The sequence below is a fragment of the Cibotium barometz genome, chromosome 15 (assembly GCF_041138505.1).
Source record: "Cibotium barometz isolate CiBa-2024 chromosome 15, ASM4113850v1, whole genome shotgun sequence".
Taxonomy (NCBI): domain Eukaryota; kingdom Viridiplantae; phylum Streptophyta; class Polypodiopsida; order Cyatheales; family Cibotiaceae; genus Cibotium; species Cibotium barometz.
In genome coordinates, this window is record NC_141060.1 from 40,125,920 (window position 1) to 40,149,036 (window position 23,117).

Genomic DNA, 23,117 nt, shown 5'->3' on the forward strand with positions numbered 1-23,117 from the left:
ACTTGGTTTAGATGAGGAACAACTCGTAACATGATCATCTTCCAACATGTTGTCATCTAAACGTACTTCTTCACAACATTGATCGAATGTTTCCGGATTGGATACAATGATCAAGTTGTATAAGCTGTTATTCTTTAAGCCTATCATGAAACATCTCTTCAATTGAATATTGTTTAATTCCATGACTCACATCATGAGTCCAAGATTTTTATTCGAAGGATAAAGTCTCTAATGGTTTCATTTGGGTTATGCTCAATTGAATAGAGTTCTTTTGCTGCACTCTACCAATCACCTTGTCTTGAAAAGCCATGGATAAAGGCTGACTTTAAGGTTCTAAAGTTGGTCTTGATCACCCCCGGCATCAATGTAATGAACCATCGACTAGCTTTTCTCTCTAAGCATAGGTTCAACGCATGTACCTTGGTGGGACAGTTGGGATTTCTAAAGGCTTCACATCTTTGTTTAAACATTTGAATGAATTGAACAAGGTATGTTATTCCGTCGTATTTGCCCATAATATTATAAATTTGTACGGCCGTATTTCTATATGAGTCACTGAGGCCATATCTGAGTGCTTTTGTTGGAAGGGACTCACTCAGTCTTTGGGCTACACTACCCTCCTTTCCTAGACTAGTCAGTATGTCCCAGTATGTCCAAGGTGTGGGCATATCTGAGTGCTTTTGTTGGAAGGGACTCACTCAGTCTTTGGGCTACGCTACCCTCCTTTCCTAGACTAGTCAGTATGTCCTAGTATGTCCAAGGTGTGGGCATCCACAAAAAAGGGTTGGTACCTATAGGATTTATGGAGATGTTAGGTAAAGAACCAAAGCCCAGTGGAATTGAAGTGACAAGGGGTACAAAACCCGATGACACGCATGGCCAATGGTATTGGGAGGTGCATTTGTGGCATAGATCCCGATGGCTCGAAGATGTCAGCCACCCCATTGGGTTCAGTCCTTATGTGATCCCTAGCAATCCCTCTATCGTTGCCATGTCTGATTGTCTAAATGCTCCTTAATGAGTAAGCACACATTTTGTTTTTTGCTTTTTATATTTTCTCATAGCCCGTTTTACAGCCTCAAGTGGCCTGGCGTTCTCTTCGTTGGGTCAAACGAGTGTCCCTTTGCCCTAATTAGTTTAGGCACTAGCTATACACACGTGAATGACCTCTTAGAGATATTTTTTCAAAAAAATTGCATGTACTAGTAACTTTCCATATGGAAGAGGAGGTCCTAAAACCTCTTTTCCATCACTATCTCAAGATGAATTTTTTTTTCTGAAATTTGTTTTCCTGTTTCGCAGCATGTTTTTGTTGAGGGTGTTCCAAAAGGAATTTTGAAAATCTCTGTATGAGAGGGTTGTAGTATTTTTAGAGTACTACAACTTTGTTTCTTTGAGTCGTCTGTGATTTTGTTGTTTAGATCCTCAAAAAGTAGCCCGAATATGGTCCATTGTCGTTTTCGTGCTGTTTAAAAAAAATGATTTTTCATGGTTTTTAGGTTGTTTTTTACCTTGATTTTTGGGTCAAATTTTCAGACTGCTGGTCGGAGGCCAAAACAATCCATTTTGATTTCGGATAGTCAAGCCCAAAGTTGAAGAGCTTGATGTCAGCTTTCTGATGAGTCTTAGAGCACCTTCATCGGATATACGGTTTAGAAGATATGGGCCTCCAAATAGGGGTGTTTTCTAGAGTCTATTTTTTTTGGGGGCCGACGGACCCCCTTTCACGTCGTGAATTAGTAGGGTGCAGTTCACGGCGTGAAGCGGACTTCACGAATTTGATAATTTTTGAAAATTTTTTGGGCGTGAACGAAAGGTTTCACGACGTCGTGAAGCGAACTTCACGAAAAGTTAAATTCATTTTTTTGGGCCATGTGAATGAAAGGTTTCACAGTGTGAAATCCTTAGCGTTTCACGCCGTGAACCAGACTTCACGAAAAAGTTAAATTTGATTATTTTTTTTTTGCCGCGTGAACGAAGGGTTTGATGCCGTGAACCCTTAGCATTTCATGTCATGAACTGGACTTCACGAAAAAGTTGAAATTCACCATACAAGATCGGAAAATAGTCTTGCAACAACCTATTCGACAGAAACCTGAGAAACCAGGAGTTTCCTATGATGGCCCTGAGGACGCCAAGAAAATAGACCTGGCAGAACCAAGCAAAGAGCCACGTAACGTGTGGATTGCACAGACTTAACCCAAACGGAGGAAGAATTGCTAATCTCTACTCTGAGAGAGTATCGAGATATATTTGCTTGGAGTTACAAAGACCTTAAGGGGGTAGATCCAAAGATCTGCCAGCATACGATTCCCATGCGAGAGGATGCCAAGCTGTCCAAGCAGCGTCCTTACACGTATAACGATAATTTTGCCAAAAAGATCAAAGAAGAGATTGACAAGCTGTTAGCGGCTGAATTTATTTATGAGATTGAACATACAGAATGGGTTTCACCGATTGTGGTAGTACCTAAGAAGAATGGAAAACTATGAGTATGTGTCAATCTAAAGAAAGTAAATGCTGCTACTGTCCGGGACCACTATCCGCTTTCACTCACTAATCATGTATTGGAGAGGGTAGCTGGTAAGAAGGCATACAATTTTCTTGATGAATTTTTGGGCTACAACCAGGTATCTATTGATCCCAAGGATCAACACAAAACTGCATTTGCTACAGAATGGGGAGTGTTTGCATATAGAGTCATGCCTTTTGGTTTGACTAACACTCCAGCCACCTTTCAGAGGCTGATGAGCCATGCGTTCAAAGAATACCTGCGATTATTTCTTGAAATATTCATGGATGACTTGTGTGTGCATTCCATCGACAGAGAAGAACATCTCAAAAAAATCTTTGAGAAATGCAGAGTGTATCGCATATGCCTTAACCCTGATAAATGCAAGTTTATGGTTAGGCAAGGGAAGATTCTAGGCCACATTGTGTCTAGGAATGGTATATCCACGGATGCGGAGAAGATAGCTATTATTGTTGAGCTACCTAGACCTTACAATGCAAAAGGGGTACAAGTTTTCATGGGTCATTGCGGCTACTATCGTAGATTTATCTACATGTACGCTGAAATAGCACGGCCATTGTACGCACTCCTTGTTATATTTGAATGGACAGAGGATTGTGAAGAAGCCTTTGAAAAGCTGAAGAAAGCAATAGTGACGGCACCTATTCTCAGGTCGCCGGATTGGGATAATTTATTCCACGCACATATAGATGCTTCAGCTTTTGCAATTGGCTCTATTTTAGCTCAACCAGGCGAGAACAAAATGGATGCTTCGGCTTTTGCAATTGGCTGTATTTTAGCGCAACCAGGCGAGAACAAAATGGACTTTCCAGTCTCATATGCTAGCCGCCAGTTGAATAGTGCTGAAAAGAATTACACCACCACGGAAAGAGAAGGCTTAGCTATGATCTATGTTGTGAAGAAGTTTCGGCATTACCTTTTGGCCAACAAATTTACATTCTTCGTAGATCATCAAGCTTTGCTTTCCCTTGTGAACAAGCCATGTGCAACCGGAAAAGGATTGTACGCTGGTTTGTTATTCTACTTGAATTTGAATTTGAAGTAGCGGTAAAGAAGGGAAAAATGCATCAGCGGGCTGATCATCTTTCCAGGATAACTTCAGGAGAAGCACCCATTGGTGTAGATGATGATATTCCTGATGCTACTCTATTCTTGGTTGAGATAGCACCAAGATGGGCAGAACCCATCATTCAAGTTTTAACGACAAGATTTGTTAACTCCATTAGTCCCACCAATGAAAAGATAATGACCTTAGAGCATTGTGCTCCTTATAAGCTTCTTTTTGGACGATTGTATAAATTGGGAAAAGATGGAATACTCCGTCTATGCCCTGACCCTGATCAATATGATGAGATTATCTCATATGTCCACGTAATTTGGGTGAATAATGACAATGACAGTACTCAAGGATGGCATGTGCCAACATCTCTCTTATATGCACAAGGCTACGGAAGGGGGGAGGCTCAAATCTGGTTACCTAAAGCAGCTCGTAAACCAAGACCCAATGCGGCCAAGGAACATCTAAGGAATACAAAGCTAAAGAGGAGGTTCACCAGAGCCAACAATTTCACCTCCAACAAGACCACTCAACAACGGTGGATCCCAAAGAAGGTTCTGCAAGCACAAGGCTACTACGAGGGTGCTACTACCTTGTGGCTACCAAAGAAGAATGCAGGGACTACTACAGCAAAACATAACTATGTTCCTGAATCTACTCAAGAACAAAAGTGGTCAATACCACCTCACTTACAGAATCCAAATCAACACTGGAAACCACGCCTTACCAAGCCTGAAAGAGTCCAAGTGGAAACACAAGCTGACACGTCAATCGGACATCATTAGAAGGTCTCGAACACGAAGAGATACTCCAAACTGACATGGGAAGAAAAAGGCAAGTGGGTACCTTTACTCACTTCTATCTCAGAGGCAACACATCAGAAGGAGGATATTGCAACTGAATCAAGTTCAGAGTCTATTCCTCAAAACACAAGCAATGTCAAAGTTTGTCTTACAAAGTCGACAACTTTCAATCAGGCTCCTACACAAGTAGACTCCCTGACTATCAAGGAAAGAGCGTTCTTCCTACAACTCCAACTATTTGTAATGTCGTCGGTATTCTACTCTTTCCCTAATCAAATTACATTACCAGCCATAAGTCTACAAGCATAGGTGTTAGAGTCGGGCACTCTGAAGTCCCAAGAAAATTTAGAAAGCCCAATGGGATGGCAAGAACACAGCTACCATATGGTTGCCAAAGCTCAGAAGTGTTTAAACATCTCCATTCACACCTCCTCCTATTTGTCCCAATGCATTTCCTATGCCCATCGCTAAAATCTCACCACCAACTAAACTTCATTCTCTTACACGTACTCTGAAATGGGTACCAAAAAGAGTCCAACAAAAAGGAACCTGTGCCATACCTCAACACCCCACAAACAATTTGCATAATGTTACATCCAAAAGCAAACTCATTCTTGAAAGAGATATCATGCTACAAAAGCTACTTTTTGGCAATTCTTCTATCGAATCTATTAGCTCTACTTCCATCATGCCTGTACATACTAGCATTCTTCGTTCAACTTGCATTAAGTAAAAAATCTGAACACTTCCTTATGTGTTGTACAGAATAACCAAATGGAGACTTGGCTGGACACATGCAGTCCATCTTTGGACCTAGATAGCACTCACCTTGACCATCAAGGGGCCTACAACATTGCACCTTTTCAGACGCACTCCCGATATTTTTATGCCCCAGTGGGTGAGGATTGCTGTGGAAGACAATTTGTGGCATTATACTACCAGCAACATCATCCGTTTCCACACTGCCGCGACTGTGCTCGTATGGTATTGGGGAATGCTTCCCATATATGTTGGCAGTGTTGCACATATTTCCGTCGCTATGGCACTGGTATGATGTAGCAGATCATGGGGGTCACACCCCAATGACATAATCTCTGGGCAATTATGATGCCGCAACGTGGACCCAACCAACAAAGACTCCCGGAAGAGGAAAGAGCTCAAACATGGCGCAAGGACACCCTTCGTTTGCTAACCCCTCCCATTTTGCAGGTTCTTCTTCCCCACGAATCTACATGTCAATTTTGGCTCAATGTGAGTGAGTCTTTAGAACGGTTTCAAAACCATAGGTGCCTCTTTAGTCTTCCTACTATTTCCATACCATATGTTAGTGAAGATGCACTTCTTCCCTTGCCATCTTCTCCATGGGTAGGATTACGTTCTGGGTTATCTTTACATCGTGAAGCTATTGATGTCCACCCACTTGAGAATGCAGACATACATCCACCAGACTAGTGCTTGTACTCTCTTAATAAGAACTAGAAGCTAGCGCTTGTACTCTCTTAATAAGAACTAGAAGCTAGGGCACTTTTTCCCATTGGGTTTTTCCCCTCGACCAAATCCGGTGTTTAGCACCAATGTTTCTTATTTTTAATCTTTTTAATTTTCTTTTCCTTTAGTTTGTTTTGTCGGAATAAAACAGATACAAGCACCAAACTACATCTTCCGCTTCAGTATCGCAACTGATAGTCATACAATCAAGTGCAAACAATTCTTCACCAACCAGTGCTTTAACAGAAATAGGTGAACTCATGCCAATCTCTAATGTTTTCTGTATTTTTCTTGTTGCTTGATTGTTTATAAATTTCACTTTACTAAGCATGGCAATATGCATCTCCTTTGGTCTAGAGTAGGGATAGCATTTTAGTGGCTTTAGACTTGATAGTGTAAGTTTGACTGTAATTGTTTTTACCCATTTAGCAATACAAAGTAATTAGTGTTGTGTGCTAAAGATAGAGTTCCAAACCTAGAAAAAAGAGACTAAATTAATCATAGGACCGTTAGTGGATATCTTGCCCTTACTAGGACATTGCTTAGGGACAATCTAATAAACCTTCCATAACAAAAATTGGCATGACAAAAATAAAAGAAAAGTGTATATGTTTGTGGCCTATTGCCTTGTTATTCATGGTGGTAGGCGAGGGAGGTCTATACCTTTCCCAGACCAATGCCGTGTGTAGTAGTAGGGAATAGCCATACCGCGGGTGCGCAAACATATTCTTGAAGAGAACCCTGTCCAAACAAAAAAAAAAGAAAAAAGAAAAAAAGAAAAAAAAGAAAAAAAAAGAAAACAAAAGAAAGGACAGAAAGGCACCAAGAGAAATGCTTGTGTAATCCAGGATGGTCGCCGTTGTGCTTAAAATATTAAACCAAAACACTAAGCAATATCAAGAGTCTGCCAATACATAATTATGTTAGATTTATTAGTATTGAACCGACATCTTTGACTTAGCATAGGCTTAGTATACTACTTGATAGTCCCTCGATTAACTGTTATCTTTTGCCTTCTAGGAAAAGAACAATACATTTGGCATAAAACATTCTTTACTTTAGTTAGCTGCAGGTAGTAATTATTAAGGCTTGAACTAACCTATTCAATCTCTACACTGCTTCAATGTTTCCTTCCTCTAGCTAATTGGACGTTTATTGCCATGTCTTATTTAGTAACATTGCTTGCTTTGTTATTGTCTGTCAGTACTTTTGCTTTCAAAAAAAAAAAGAACACACAAACCACCTATCGTTTTGCTTGTAGGTACACACTGGAGATGCTATTCTTCCTTGGTATCTACAAGCTCGAGGATGTGCACAAAATAGGAAGGGGGGAATGTTGCGTGACGAGTGGTGATCAATGCAAGGATGCAACACAAAGATGGAAGCAGGAAAACAAGAGACTTGACATTCTTATTTAGGGCTCTTGTAGAGAGTTCCAAGTTGTTAGGTGAGTGTAGGAGTGGGCTTGAGAATAATCCCACATGGGAAGTTTTGGGAGTTTTAGGAGTTTTAGTATAAATAGTGGCTCATTTGAGAGCTCACATACACTTTTTGGGCTAAGTTCATGCAACAGCTCCTTTGAGAGAGCTACTCTCCCTCTTCTCCATAGAGGTGAAGACTCTTCTCTCACCCCATCTACATCTTTGTATGAGATAAATCTCTTCATTGAATCAATAGCAATGTCATGAGTCTTTCTCATCCTCTTCTCTAATCATTTTACTCTTATGCATGCTTTTAGTATTTTGTTTTTGTGTATGTGGGCTGATTTGAAGCTTTCATGGAAGCTTGATGCTTGAGTGTATGCATGCTTGTAGGAAGATAGGAGTGGAGTGAGGTCTTTCTCTTTGCTTGTGTGCATAGTGATTGTGTTCCTCTTGCTTGTATTTGTGAATGAGTGGGTGTGTAGGAATGAGGGCAAGTTGAGCTTGTGTGTGCTTAATCTAGTGTGTAGGAATGAGGGCAAGTTGAGCTTGTGTGTGCTTAATCTAGTGTCATGTGATTGCATTCCATTGGAGGTAGGCATTACCTCTAGTGTGTAGGAATGAGGGCAAGTTGAGCTTGTGTGTGTGCTTAATCTAGTGTCATGTGATTGTAGCCATAGGCATCTCTCCTTTAGAGGATAAGCTTTTGTGCACCTAACCGGGTTGAGTCCCTAGCACGAAAGGAGTGCTTGCATTCCATTGGAGGTAGGCATTACCTCTACTTGCTTGTATTGCATCGTAGGGAGATAAGGGTCTTTCCAACCTGTCACTCTAGCATGTGGTGGCACATATCTATCGTGCCTTGCACCAGATGTGTGTAAAACAGGTATGCCAAGTTCCTCATCCAAACTCTCTGAACTTGACGACTCATAACCTGTAATTCCAATTCCTTCAACCTTCTTCTTCCCTTTATCCACAGCACTACTCCCAGTGCTCACACTCTCATGTCTCAAGCGTCCTGACCATGGATGTATAGTGCTACTCTCAGACTCTACTGGCCCAGACATGGAAGTAGAACTTGCTTGTGGCAAGTTCACATGCTAGCTTCAAGAGAATCAATGACATCCTCATCCTTTGCTTTGTACCAACTAGCAAGTTCATCAAACACCACATCTCGTGAGATAACCACTTGCCTAGTTTGTGGATTATAGCATTTATATGCCTTGCGATCCTGTGCATAACCAACAAACACACACTTTTCTGCCTTAGGATCCAACTTCCTTCTTCTCTCGTCAGGCACATGTACATATGCTATGCAACCAAACACTTTGAGGTGTCCAATGTCTGGCCTAAAACCTGTAAGCCGCATCTCTGGCGTACTTCCATGTATGGCTATTGTAGGTGTCTTATTAAGTATATACACTGTAGTAGCACACGCTTCTGCCCAATAATAATCTGGCATGCTCTTTTCATTGAGCATTGCCCTGGCCACTTCACAAATGACTCTATTCTTCCTCTTCGCAACACCATTTGTGAAGTGGCCAGGGCATGCTCTTTTCATTGAGCATTGCCCTGGCCACTTCACAAATGACTCTATTCTTCCTCTTAGCAACACCATTTTGTTGAGGTGTATACCTGCAAGTTAATTGTCTTCTTATGCCATGCTTTCTCAAGAAATGCTCAAAAGCATGTGAGGTGTATTCACCACCTCCATCTATCCTCAACACTTTCCCAACACTTCACTTTTCTCCCTGAGAGTAAATCCATGTCATTCTGAAATCATTAATGAATGTCACCACATAATATAAACTGCCTTGAATGGACGGGTTTTGTGCAGGACCCCATACATCGCTATGTACTATCTCAAGTGGCCTGCTACTCATATTGCCTTCTCTAGGAAATCGCAACCTCGCCTGCTTTCCAAACTAACAGGCTTCACAAACATGCATATTTCCATCATACTTGAATCTAGGCAGCCCACTAACAATGCCTCTTGCCTGCATGTTCTTTAACCTTTGTATATTCACATGTCCAATCCTCTTATGCCACATGTTAATGTCCTGTACCACATTTCGGCTTTTAGAGAACATGGGTGATTTCAACTCAGGAATCCTAGCATCCAGCTTAAACAACTTGCCTTCTTTCTTTCCTTTGGCAATGACTCTACATCCATTTTTGAAATCCTCAACGAAGCAACCATGCTCGTTTGAAACGAACCTGTAATCCCTGTTCCACCATTTGACCAACTGAGGCCAAACTTTTTGTAATAGAAGGCACATACAAGACATCTGCCATAGACTTTGTTTCACCATTGTGCATAACCAATGGTACACTTCCAACATGTGTAATGGCATGTTGGGTATCATCTCCTGTTTCCACATATCCTTTCACATCCATAGGCTTCATATGCTCAAACCATTCACCATGACAAGTCATATGGTTTGATGCTCTAGAGTCCATATACCACTACCATCGTTGCTGCTTGATGCATAATTTCCACCGTGTTGTGCATAATGTCCACCATGTTGTGCTCTACCCCCTCTCAAATCATTTTGTTTGCGGAAACAATCATGTGCCATATGACCAAATTTCCCACAGTAATGGCATTCCACATTTTGCATAGATGGTTGTTGGCCTTGCCAACGTCCTCTACCACGAGGATTACCTCTGCCTCTTTGAGGTGTATATCCACGACCACCTCTAGCACCATATGTAGGCTGAAACTTCTGTTGTGATGACCTGTCCTGCCATGCACAACCATTACCACGGCCATGTGATGCAAATCTCCCCCTGTCTCTAAATCCTCTTTGTGAGTAGAAAGCCTGATTTCTACTATTATCATCATGGCTAGTAGATGCATCTTGAAAGGAGTCACTGAGTTTGATTTCCTCAACAAGCAAGAGTGAAACCAACTCATCAAAATCTGGTAAACCTGTACTCCGAACCGAGATGAATGTATCAAAAGACTTATACTCCTTGCCAAGACCACGCAAGGTAATGTCTACCAAATCATCATCAGGCATGGGGGCATTGATTGTTGCCAATGCATCTGCATACTTCTTTATCTCTTGTACATAATCATGGATGCTCCTTCTATTCCATTTCACATTATGAATCTGTTGTCGCAACTGAGACTTGCGAGCACTAGTGTCTGTATCAAACAACTTTACCAATGTATCCCATGCATCCTTGGGATTCTTAGCATCATGTATATGTATAAGTATAGCATCCGAAATACATATAGACAGATAATGCAACACTTTGTATGCTCTTTCTGACCATTGCTTATGAGCTATAACCTGTTGTTGTTGTGTAGGTTATCGGGGTAGTTCCGCAGCCGGCTCTGGCTCAGTACCTGTAATAAGATTCCAAAAACCTTTTCCCTTCAGAAAACTTTTAATCCTGTACTTCCATGCCTAGAAGTTCTTCCTATCCAACTTTTCACCCCCCACAATTTGTATTGGATTATCCGACATATTTGCTCAATGCAAATACACCTTCCGCACACGTCCAAATCTATAAACGAGCCTTCCTCAACTCACCCACACTCTAATGAGTGTTCCAGGTACTCCAAAGTAGTCAACAAACTTCAATTTTGATGTAGAAAATCAAACTGTATGCATCTAAAAAGAACTGGTTTATGCAGTCCAAGATACCCTACTTGATACGCTTTCCAAGGCTCCAAATTGCAATGTAGTGGCTCAATCAAGTGTGCATAACTTACATTGACACCTAAACAACCTCAATGTTGCATAGCAACACCATCCAAGATGCGTACATACCAATTTTGTCAAACCCCCTTCTCTGTTTTGAGAAAAACCAGAAAAACCAGTAGTAAAATTGCTCTAGTTTCTTCAATGCTTGTCCAAATTAAGAGACCAAGCATTCATTAGCTTAGCAATGATGTCCACTAACTCCATGTAAAAGGAATTAGACCAATTGTTTAAGATAGAGTAATTAGTCTATTAATCACACTCTGTTTCACTGAACACAGTAGATAGCCTGTTTAATCAGCTCATTTCCAGCTCCATAAGGGATAATTGCTCCAACCAAACATGTAGCAACCTCCTCAGTACTATGAATCACAAATTTGCTAAGCCAATTTTGGAATTTATCAAGCACAAGAGTTGATTTGTGGCCTCCACTCAGTAAAAATATCAGAAAATGCTCTGTTTCTACATACCAAGCTGCATTGCCTGCTGTAGAGGAAATTTGAGTTGATTAAAATGATAAATGATGTTGTATTTAGATGCCCAACACTCCTAGGCATGTGTACATCCCATCAATGGATTGATTTTTACCAAAAACTTACTCTAATTTCATCAAAAGTTGACCTCTATTTCTCTGTTTTGTGAGAGCTTCAAAACCAGTGATTTTCAATCACTTATATGCATCAAATTTGCTCCAAAATCAGTTATAGGGCTTGTACATGAGTTGCCAATACATTCATCCTTGTCACATACATGTTTCTTTTGCCAGATTTGCATCTATTTCACCATACATCACCACTTCCAAGCTCCAATGGAAAGCTTCCAAAAAACCAGAATTTTCCTTTGCTTTAGGCAACCCTAATTTGCTTTGTTTCTGCTTGAATCACTTGCAATCCGCTCAAGGGTGTTTAGTAGACCTTACCCGCTAGGCCAAGCTCTCAGATCTAATAGAAATCGGTGTGCTCCAAGCTTCACAGCTTCAATGGCAAGCTTCACAGCTTCTTCTCCCTCTTCTCTCACACTCATAACCCTAATACAGAGCACCAGGCTCTAATACCATGATGAAAAACAGGTAGAGGGAGAGGAGACACACACACAAGAGCAAACCCTAATGTATATTGCAAACCCTAACAATAGAGGAAAACCATCTCCCTTCTCACACAATGCATAAAGCCATAATCCATAATACACAAGACACACTATGAGTTGTGTCCACACACATCTAACCCTAGCTAATGTCCACACACTATGACCAACTGGACGCGGTCATTTATGTCTCACACATGTTCCTACCTAACATTCCAGCACATAGCACAACTGGCACATAGCACAGCTGGCACATAGCACATAGCACAGCTGGCACATACTGACATCGAGCTTGAATCTCAACAATGGGCAATGGGTAATGCGTAGATTAGAGGAAAAACGATGGAAGAGCCAAGGGATGGCTCTCTGTGCAACAGTGCCAAAAATGTTATAGCTCACTCTAACCCCCCTTGAAACACATCCAACAAGAGATTACCTGGTGAACCGCAACTGTCGCGCGAGGATCTTTCCAATGGCCAAGCTCGTAACCTTTGAGGTCTCCAAGCTCTACCACTCCTTGAGAAGAAATTCCACCGTGCCTCCCTAGAGCGTTATCACACTGCCGCGTTACACTACGGGTACTCATCCCTCCTCTCACCTCACTTCACTCACACACACTCACTAGCATGCATTAGGGAGAGATATTAGCAAGAGCAAGACTCAATTGCATAATGGGAGACTATCTTGTATTATGAGAGATATTCACTTATATACATGGCCATATACTGTTCACACTCACTTAAACTGTGGCTGGCTGGGCACTTTGGCTCATAAGTGGCCTAATGCTACTACAATGACTACTCTCATAATATATCCATGAAGTACATCATTAGGACTTCATCCTAACTTGCTACCACACACTCTTGAAGTGGGAATCACCATAAATACTTCGTCACGCCATTACGAGTGCCCATCGAAGTTGTAGTTTTAGACACTATCGCTTCTTATCTTGAGGAATCATGTATAAAAAACAACAGATTTTGATTCAGAAAAAGGTGGAAGAGGGCAGACAAAGATGGATGGTAAAGAAATTATAGTGAAAATAGAATAGAGGTGCAAACTAGGGCATATGGGTGGAAATAAAATAGTGTTATCACTGTGCAAACCATGGCATATGGATGGAAATAGAATAGATGTGTAAACTAGGGCATATGTATGGAATTGAAATGGAGTGTTATTACTGTGTAAACCATGGCATATAGCAAAGGACTACTATAAACTAGAATGATATAAAAAGTGGGAAGTTGTAGCAAGGAAACTATGCATCATCAAAAGTAAGCAAGGGAACTATGCATCATTAAAAGTAAGAAAGATGAAGATAGAAGTGAGTAACTTTTTATGATGCAACATATGCTTAGTTCCATGAGTGCAGATGCACCAAATTTAGGAGATTTATGGTATGTTGATTTTCTCGAGTGCCTCTGGCCACATGACTGTTGACCTCATTTTGGGATTAACAAACTGGTCTCCAAAACTAAAAGAGTTAGCAATAAGTGTCATGAAACTAAACCATTCATTATTATTTGCTTTTGGTTAAAATTATGTGAAGAGAATAGTGGATTAAAGGATGGTAGGTGTGTCAATTTTGGTGGTATGATTGACTTGTGAGTACTGGGGTAACTTCAAGGAAAGAAAACCAACCATTTTTATTTTGATTTGTGTTGATGTTAGCATCATTGGTTCTCCATGTGAAAATATTAAATTTTGAGTCTTATTATTATTACCATTACTTTAGCCTAGTTGATAAGGATCAAATTACACATTTTGAGTTAGAAAAACCAAGATGTGGAACCCTAAAATCAAGTATAACACTAAACACTAAACATTAATTTTTTATGCCAGTCAAGATAATTACGTTGTGAAAAACTTCTTAAAATCACTTTGTAACTATAGGGATTGCCTTACTAAAGTTAGAACAATTTATCTTGAGAATTTTCTCTTTATCTACAAAGATTTTGAACGTGAAAAACTAGCATGACGAACTTGAGATAATGACATCTCAAATAACACTAATATTAAGATTATTAAAGGGATAAAAGCTAGCATGACGAACTTGAGATAATGACATCTCAAATAACACTAATATTAAGATTATTAAAGGGATAAAAGCATATCCATTAAATAGGTAAAATACTTAGAAATGAATTTGCACTCAAAAAGTTAAGCTCTCTAAACGTGAAAAACTAGCTTGAGTTAGTCACGTCTTAACTAATTCAAGATAATCACATCTTCAAGACCATCTCAATTCTTCTTCATACATGGTAACTTTACTGCTAGATCATTAGCTGTGAAAAACATTACAAGTGAAAAACATTACAAGTGAAAAACCAAGAGTTAATCACACTATAATTAACATAAATTTTGGTGAACATGGGCTAACAGAGGGTAAACTTACATCTAGAAGTTGGGATTCGGCCTACTGAGACTACTTTACATTCACTTGAGATCAAGGAAAATAGTTGGAGACGAGCTTGCTCTAGAAGATAGTGCATTAACTACTGCTCATGGTGGCTGCCCCAAAAGAAAAAAATTGCAACTTCCCTAGGCTTTGATACCAATTGTAGAAGGATCTTCCTACCTGATCAAGATGCTCACATTAGAGTGTGATCACCTCTGTGAGACCCCCTCCCCCTCCGAGGGCACTGGCGGCGGAAGTAGCATTAGCCTCTCATGTGGGGCAGGGATCCACACTCGGGGCCTTGCCCACGGATGTCTAGACAAGAGACTAGCCTGGCGGTTCCTCCAAAACCGAACCCGAAAAAACTTCCCTTGCCCGGAAGGCACGGGCGATTCCACCAGGAAAATCATCTAACGGGAGAATTGATCTAACGAGTCAAAGTCTTAACTAACCAAACTGATCTGACCAAACCTAAAAGTCACATGGTCAAATCAAAGAAGCGAATTGCACTTGGTCCATAGAATCACCACCTTTTTCCTCCTTTAGTGAGGCACAGTCATTGATTCCCTCCCACAGAACAAGGGTCTTCTAGGACTTAATCTAACTAACATAGCTTAATCTACTAGGACTTAATCTAACTAACGTAGCTTAATCGTAACTATTTGTATTGCAGGAATTCCCCGATCCAGCCTACCCCAACCGGCCCATGGGTTATAGCCAACCGCCCAACCACTGTATTGGTGGGATTCCTTTATAAAAATTTGGTTATGTTTTGCTCGGGTACCAAAGGAAAAGAGTTTCCAGGCCCCCTAGCCAGCGCTTCAAGCAAAATTTAAGGTAGGCATACCACTAACACACCTAATATGAAATTGCAATTATAACAGATTCAGCTGTCTTTAAAACAATCTTTCAATGAAATCATAATATTATTGATCATAATCCTCCAAAATATTGAGTCCATTGTTTTACAAAATATATAATCCGGCCTCTCCGTTGAAGACCAGCTGGTCAACCAACGAGATCCAATATCAAAATTCAGTTCACAAAAGTCATTCTTTTCAGGTCATCCGTATCTTTCTCAACGTACGCATGGGTGTCCTAGCAACTGTGAGCCCGTGCATCACCTGGTTAGAGCCCACTAGGATCCTACTCAGGTGTCCTAGCACTTCACTCAGGGATTGCTTTGTCGGTCCTCACCCATCGTCGTAACCGGAAGCACACCATTTTAATCATACCAAGGCTGGTCAAGACCTCAACAGGCTTTGCCGACGAGCGACGTCCCTCAACGTCTCCCCGTGCTGTTGCAATGAGTCTCTCCTTAGTTAAACACATACCAAATGCTTCCTCCAACATTCTGGCGTATAACAGTCCTTTAAAAGAAAACAGAGGTTCTATGGAAGTAGAATTCCCAGTTCGAGATTGGTTACACAAAACACTTTTTTCTTAATCCAAATTTTCTTAATGAGAATCATTGATCTCTCATCAAGGTAATCTACCCATCATTTGATTGAATTTTCAACGAGATTCTTGGTGATTTCGATTAAGGAAAAAATATGCTAATTCAACGGTAGTCTATTCTTTGTGTCAAAAATTGGAATTGGTCACACGAGGTTTTTGCTTGATTCAAATTCGAGAGATGGGCAAGTAGTTTACTGGCCGCCCCTCTCACAGTCGTTGGTCTAACCAAAATATTCGGTTTACTTCTAACTTTGATTCCTAAGGATTTTCTTTAGATAAATATCTACTGAACTTCTAACCGAAGGAAAATTCCAACTTTATCAATTTCATTCCTTCCTAACCATAATAGATTAAGAAATGATTCTATATGAGAATATTGGATTTTTATAAAAATACTCTTCTTTCAATAATCTAATTTTGGTTAAATATCAATTTGGTGATTTATCCACATAAAATATCTAAGAATATTCTTTCTACCAATTTTTAGGTGAAATCATGGTGAAATACCATAAAAATTCTTCTTTTAATTAAATACAAGTATCCTTTTTTTGAATATGCTTAAAATTCCTCTCTTTGCATTTAGACGATTGAATTCCAAATGTCATGGGAATTCCTCTTTTATCATTTAAAAATTCTTATTCATAAAATAAATTTATCTAAATTTTCTCTTTTTTAAATTAAATAAAAATATCTATTATTTTAAATATGCCTAAAATTTCTCTTTTACCATTTAATTACTTGGATCTACTTTTAGCATTATGGATAAAAATAAGATATTATTATTTTCTAAAAATTTTGCCATAGCTTCGCTGCTATTACTGATAATTTTTATTTTTTTAAAAGAATAAAACATTATAATGCAAATATGATAGAAGATCTATTCTTAAACTTAAATCTAAACTATGAATTTGAATCATAATTTTAACCATAATCATAAACTTAACTATGATTATTCTACTAGATTAAGCTATTTCCATTTTTTCTCTTTTTCGAAATTGATAGGATTATCTCGTTCCCATTAAGAATCAATTAAAGTAGTTTTAACTACTTATAAATAATTTAAAAGAATTAACCATTATTTTGTTAACATAAAAGCATAAAAATACCATTTTCTTATTCTCTTGCTTAACAAGCTTAGAGTTTGGTTTTGAATTAAGAATTTATCAATAAGAAGCATTATTTTGCTAAAGAATTAGCCATAGGAATGGCTATTCTTTTTGGAGAGAGAGATATACATAAGAAAGCATTTTGAATATGTAGAAAGATTAATTTTATCTTGATTACACATTAAAATTCTTAGGTAAAGCTTGATTTAAATTTAAAACAACCAATTAGAAACTTCTCAAGCTTGAGAGGTGTTGAGAAGAGGAGTCATTTGAGAATATTAACAAAAAACCATAAAATTCATTCTTACCTCAAGGATTAGCTTGCTTCTTTTTCTAGAAGTGAAGCCCCCAACCAATCAATTGGTTTAGCAAGTGGAGAAGAGAGATCCAAGGGTTGTTGAAGAGAGAGAGAAGCTCCAAGCTCCCCAAAAGTAGAGGATTTTTAAGAGATAATAGAAAATATGATTATTTTAATGTAATACTGGCATGGTATAGCTCACAGATGAGAATATAAAAGAACGAGGGTCTATTTATAGGTGAGGGAGGCCAGTAACTGAGTCCAACTGGGTTCTAGAATTTTTCAGCTTCAGTTTGACTGAATTTGGACAAGATTTGGACCAGTTTGGCTTCCCTTTTGATCCAGTTTGATCCAAGAGAGAGGAGAGATAAAAATATCACAATTTTTTTGAATTAAAAACCCTCCCACACATGTGAAGGAGGAGCCTACCTCAAAGGTCCCCCTTTCCTTATACCAAGGTGTCAAAAATTCATCATTTCTCCAAAATATCTCATTAACTAATAAACCTTGTACTCAGTCAACTCTTTATCTTATGTGAGCATTTACGCATTTTTGGGTATTTTATTTTATTCTTTGGATTTATCTCATCCCAACACTTGGATTAATCCTATTGGCCCATAGGATCCTTAATTGGACCATAATCCAAATTTTTTTGAAAATCTAGACCCTTAGGTTAAGGTCCCTTATATCATTTTTAATTAATTCCTAATGCACATTGGAGAATTTATTTTGAACTTCTGTTTCAGGAAAATATATTTTAGATATTAGGAGAATTTCTATATCTAAAAATATCTCAATATATTGAATTATCTCTCTCTAGAATTTTTCTTCTCTCTAGGCAAAAACAAGAAAAAATAATATTTTCTTGTATTTAGAAATAGGGAATGATGGGGATTGAGGTTAAATCTTAATCATTATTTAGGCTGAGGAGGAATCTTACATCCTCTCCCACTTGAAAAACATGAGATGTCCTCATCTCGCAAAGTGGGGGTAATCTTTTACCATCTCTTCTTCTTTCTCCCACAGGTGGCATCTTCTAGAGGGAAGAACTTCCACTTGACTAAAAACTCTCTGAGGACTCTGTTCTTGAGAACCTTCTCCCGAACGTCCAAGGATTTCTTCAGGTTGGAGTACCATCTGGCCTTGAGTCGGAGAAATGAATTGTTCATCATCAAGCACGTGACTCGGGCTGGGTACATATTTCTTAAGCAAACTGACATGGAATGCATTATGTACCTTGAGATGGGGAGGCAGAAGAAGTTTATAAGCTAGATCGCCTACTTTCTTTATAACAGCATACAGTCCACAATATCTGGGAGAGAACTTCTTGTACTTCCCTAAAGAGATAAGGAACTTCTTTTTGGTCATACTCGAATGAAGACCATATCTGATTCTTCAAACTCTCTCTCTGACCTCTTTTTATCTGCATACTGCTTTTGCCTATCTTGGGCTGTCTTAATATCTTTACTGATTGATTGCATTTGCTGGTCCATGTCATCAAGCATTTGTCTGGACATCTCGACTCTAATATAAGAAGCATTATAAGCAAATTCAACCATATGCAAATGTCTTAACCACTTCTTGGGTTCCCTGTCGCCAGCATGACCGAAGACTATCTTCTATTACCTGATTCACTCTTTCAGTCTGGCCATCTGTTTCGGGATGATAGGCTGCTGTATTAAGATCCAAGAAAGTTCCTACTACTTCAAAGAATGCAGTTCAAAATTTCGATGTGAACTTGGGATCTCTGTCACTTACTATCCTCCTGGGTAAGCCATGCATTCTGAAGATCTCTTTAAGGAAAACTCTGGCAACATCCACTGCAGTGCATGTTTCTTTCACTGGAATCAGATGGGCAATTTGGTTAGTCTGTGAACTACCACAAAAATGGAGTTGTAACCTAGCACTGAAGGTAATCCAGTGACAAAGTCCATATTGATACATTCCCACTTCATCTGTGGAATGTCTAGAGGCTGTAGTTTCCTTGGCATCTTGACTCTCTTGGCCTTGATTCTCTGACACATTAAGCATTGCCGCACATGATAAAGTACATCCTTTTTGAGCCCTGGCCAGAAGATGTTTTTTCATAGACATATAGGTTTTTATAAACCTTGGATGTCCAGCTATCAGGCTATCATGGGCTTCTCTCAGAATCCTTCCCTTTATTCCCTCTTCATTGGGAATGCATAGCCGATTATTGTAATACATGCATCCTTCATCAAATTTGTACCCAAGAACTTGACTCATTTCCTGAGGGGTCTTGCTTTCCTGCATCAGAAGGGTAGCAATAGGGGCAAAGAATATGTCCTGCATGATTCTCTCCCTTGCTTCACTAATTAATGGATTTGACACCACTGTAATTGTAAGCAAGGAGGCTTTTCTACTGAGCGCATCTACCACCACATTTTCTTTCCTTGACCGATCTTAATCTCAAAATCGAATTCCTTTGATGCATGTTGAGGTCCCTTTGGGTGAAGATCCACTTCAGATTTGGATGATCTATCATCAAGGTGAACCTCTATCCCCAAAGATAATGTCCTCACAACTTCAGAGCATAAACTACTGAGAGTAACTCCAAGTCATGGACGACATAATTTCTCTCATGTGTTCTCAGCCTTTTGGATTCATAGGCCACTGCATGACCTTTCTGCATAAGAGTACCACCTAAGGCAAACCCACTGGCATTAGTAACTACCTCAAAAGGTTTGGTAAAATCTAGCAATTTAAGGATAGGGTTGGTTACTAAGGCTATCTTCAGCTTATCAAAGGCACTCTGACACATAGCAGACCACTGAAATAGGGTACTATTCTTGATGAGAAGGTTAGTTAAAGGGGGTGCTATCTGAGCATACCTTGGTATAAAAATCCTATACCATCTAATTAATCCTAGGAATCCTCTGACTTCCTTTAATGTCTTGGGTTTCGGCCACTCTATGATGACTTGAATCTTTGTGGGGTCAAGAGAAATCCCATCTTTGGACACTATGAATCCCAAGTATTCCACCTGGTCAACAGAAAAAGAACACTTACTCTTTTTTACAAAGAGTTTGTGCTTTCTTAGGATTTCCAGGACCTTGCGCACATGATCTTTTGATCTGCAGCATTCTTTGAGTATACCAAGATATCATCAAAGAAGACAAGAACAAAATCATCCAAGTATTCTCTGAGAATATCCTACAAAAGACGATTAAACGTCGCTGGGACATTAGTCAATCCAAACGGTATGACTGTGAACTCAGTGAGTATTGAATGCTGTCTTTGGGATGTCCTGTTCCTTGATTCTGATATGGTAGTACCCAGAATTGAGATCTATCTTTATTGTGAACATTTGGGTCCCACTTAACCGATCCAAAAGTTTATCAATCCTAGGGATAGGATACTTCTTTTTAATTGTTAATTGATTCAATCCTCTAGTCAATACAAAGTCTTAACATTCCATCTTTCTTCTTCTGAAAGAGAACACGCGCACCCCACGGTGAGACACTGGATCTGATGAATCCTTGCTCTAATAGTTGTCTTAACTGCTCCTTCAGTTCTATGGCTTCAGCGGCCGACTGGCATTTTGTATGCACGTTGAGCTACTGGCTGAGCTCCGGGGGTTAACTCGATTTCATGATCTACTTCACGAGACGGAGGCATCTCAGTTAGCTCTTCTAGGAACACATCTGCATACTCACTTAACCACTTTGGTTCTTTAGCCTTGCATTTTATATCTACAAGATTCATCTTAATGACATAAACAACTTGCCTCTTTCTGAGCCCTTTTAACAATTTAGAAGACTTGACTAATTGCAGCACTGGGGATCCAAAAATTCCAGTTCCTTGAACTCTATTCCCGTGAAGGTCAAGGAAAGAGATGGTTCCATTGTGACAATGAATGTCAGCATGATTCTTATGGAGAGCCAATCCATTCCAAGTATTCCATCATAGATTCCCAAGGGTAGGACTCTGAACTGGCACTCTGTTACGTTCCCATCTAGATTAAACTGAATAAGGTCTATCGTAAGGTGTGTGAACAAAATCTTTCCACTGGCCAATTCCACTTGCATAGGTTTCCCTGATTTTTTATTTAGGACTAACTTACACAAACATCCTAGGGAAATAAAAGAATGAGTACTGCCTGAATCAATCAAAAGCTTGAATTGCTTACCCTAGTACTTAACTGGAGTCTGGAGGACTGAAAATTGACGATTATTTCCCTGATGCTCAATTGCGGCATAGATCTGTCCTTTTTCTTCCTCCACTTCCTCAGCTATAGTGATAGCTCTAGCTGCTGTAGTCTGAAGTGGAACTCTCTCTCTTTCGTTACCCCAATTACAGGAGGAAGTTTGGAGACTACTTTGCATGGAGGCTGCAGGCTGAGCTGGCACTCTTCTGAGGTTGTCCTGATTTTGGCGCAGGGGACCTTGATTGGACTGATACGAAGGAGTCTGTCCCTGAATTCTAGGACCCTGGCTTCCTTGGCCCATAGAAGGAGATGGGCAATCCTTGAGCTGGTGACCAAACCCCTGACATCTGAAGCACCTGTTCTCACTTCGAAGCTCTTCCCTCTGCATTCTTGAAAGAGACGGAGTTCCTGAGAAAGAGCTTTGAGGAAAAGGTCTTCCTTCATTCCTGAAACTTCCAGTCTCCATATTCTGGTTAGGACCTTGGTGTCTCTTTGGAGGCGGAAGGTTGGAAGAACTTCTTGGTGTTTGGAATCTCTTGAAGGATGAGGGAGCTGGCTTTGGCAAGACTTTAACGATGAAGGCTTTGGCGAAGTCCTTCACCATTCTTACAGCTTCAGCCATGGAAACTAGCTTGACATTCTTGACCAGGGTGTCTAAAGGTTTGTTCATTCCCTGAATGAACCTGGCCATAAGTTGCTCTTTGTCTAGTGGTGGTGTGTTCTTGAGGAGAAGAGCATATGCCTGGTGATATTCTTCAATAGTTTTGCTCCCCTGGTTTAGCTCTAAGAATTCATTCATCTTGGTTTCTAAAAATCTGGGGGACAAAATCTCTTCCTTAGATAAGCTTTGAGATCATTCCAGGACTGGGTATTCTTATCCAAATGGTTAGTGTCGCAATGGTTTCTCCATGCCACCCTAGCTATTTTTTCCACAATCTTCAGCCTAGCAAGAGCCATTTTTCTCCTCTCGTGGTATCCGGTGACATCAAAATATTCCTCCATGGCTTCAACCCACTTCTCCACAGCCTTGCCCAAGTTCTCCCCTTCACCTTTGAAGGGTCTTGGCTGAGTTCTGTGAAGAGCCTTGCGAACGTCGAGGTCAAGCTCTTCCTCATCAGTAAGAAGATCTAGCTATCGGTCCAACGGTTTGCTCGCCTCATAATTCTGCCAAAAATGATACATTATTAAATTTTTATTTTGATTTCATTAACGAGATCCTAAGACTTAAGAGGTTTGGAAAATAATTTCTTAAACAAGGTAAACGATCTTATTGGAGATTTATGACATATGTTCGAGTAACAGATCTTGTTTCGTCAATTCATCAAATAATAATCAATCACTTATATAACAGGGAATTTTTCTACAAAACATTTCTTTCTTTATATAAAGGTTGCAATATGTACATAGAGCATCACGGCTCCAAAAAGTCAAAACTGTAAGATCCCTGTCCCCAACCACCGCGCAACGACGAATAGAGGGGTGCTAGCAGTGAAAGTAGCACTTCTTGTGTGGGGCAGGGTCCCACACTTGGGGTGTAAGGTTCCCCCCTTCCACAAATAGGGGAAACACTTAAGATAGTCCGCTAAGTCTT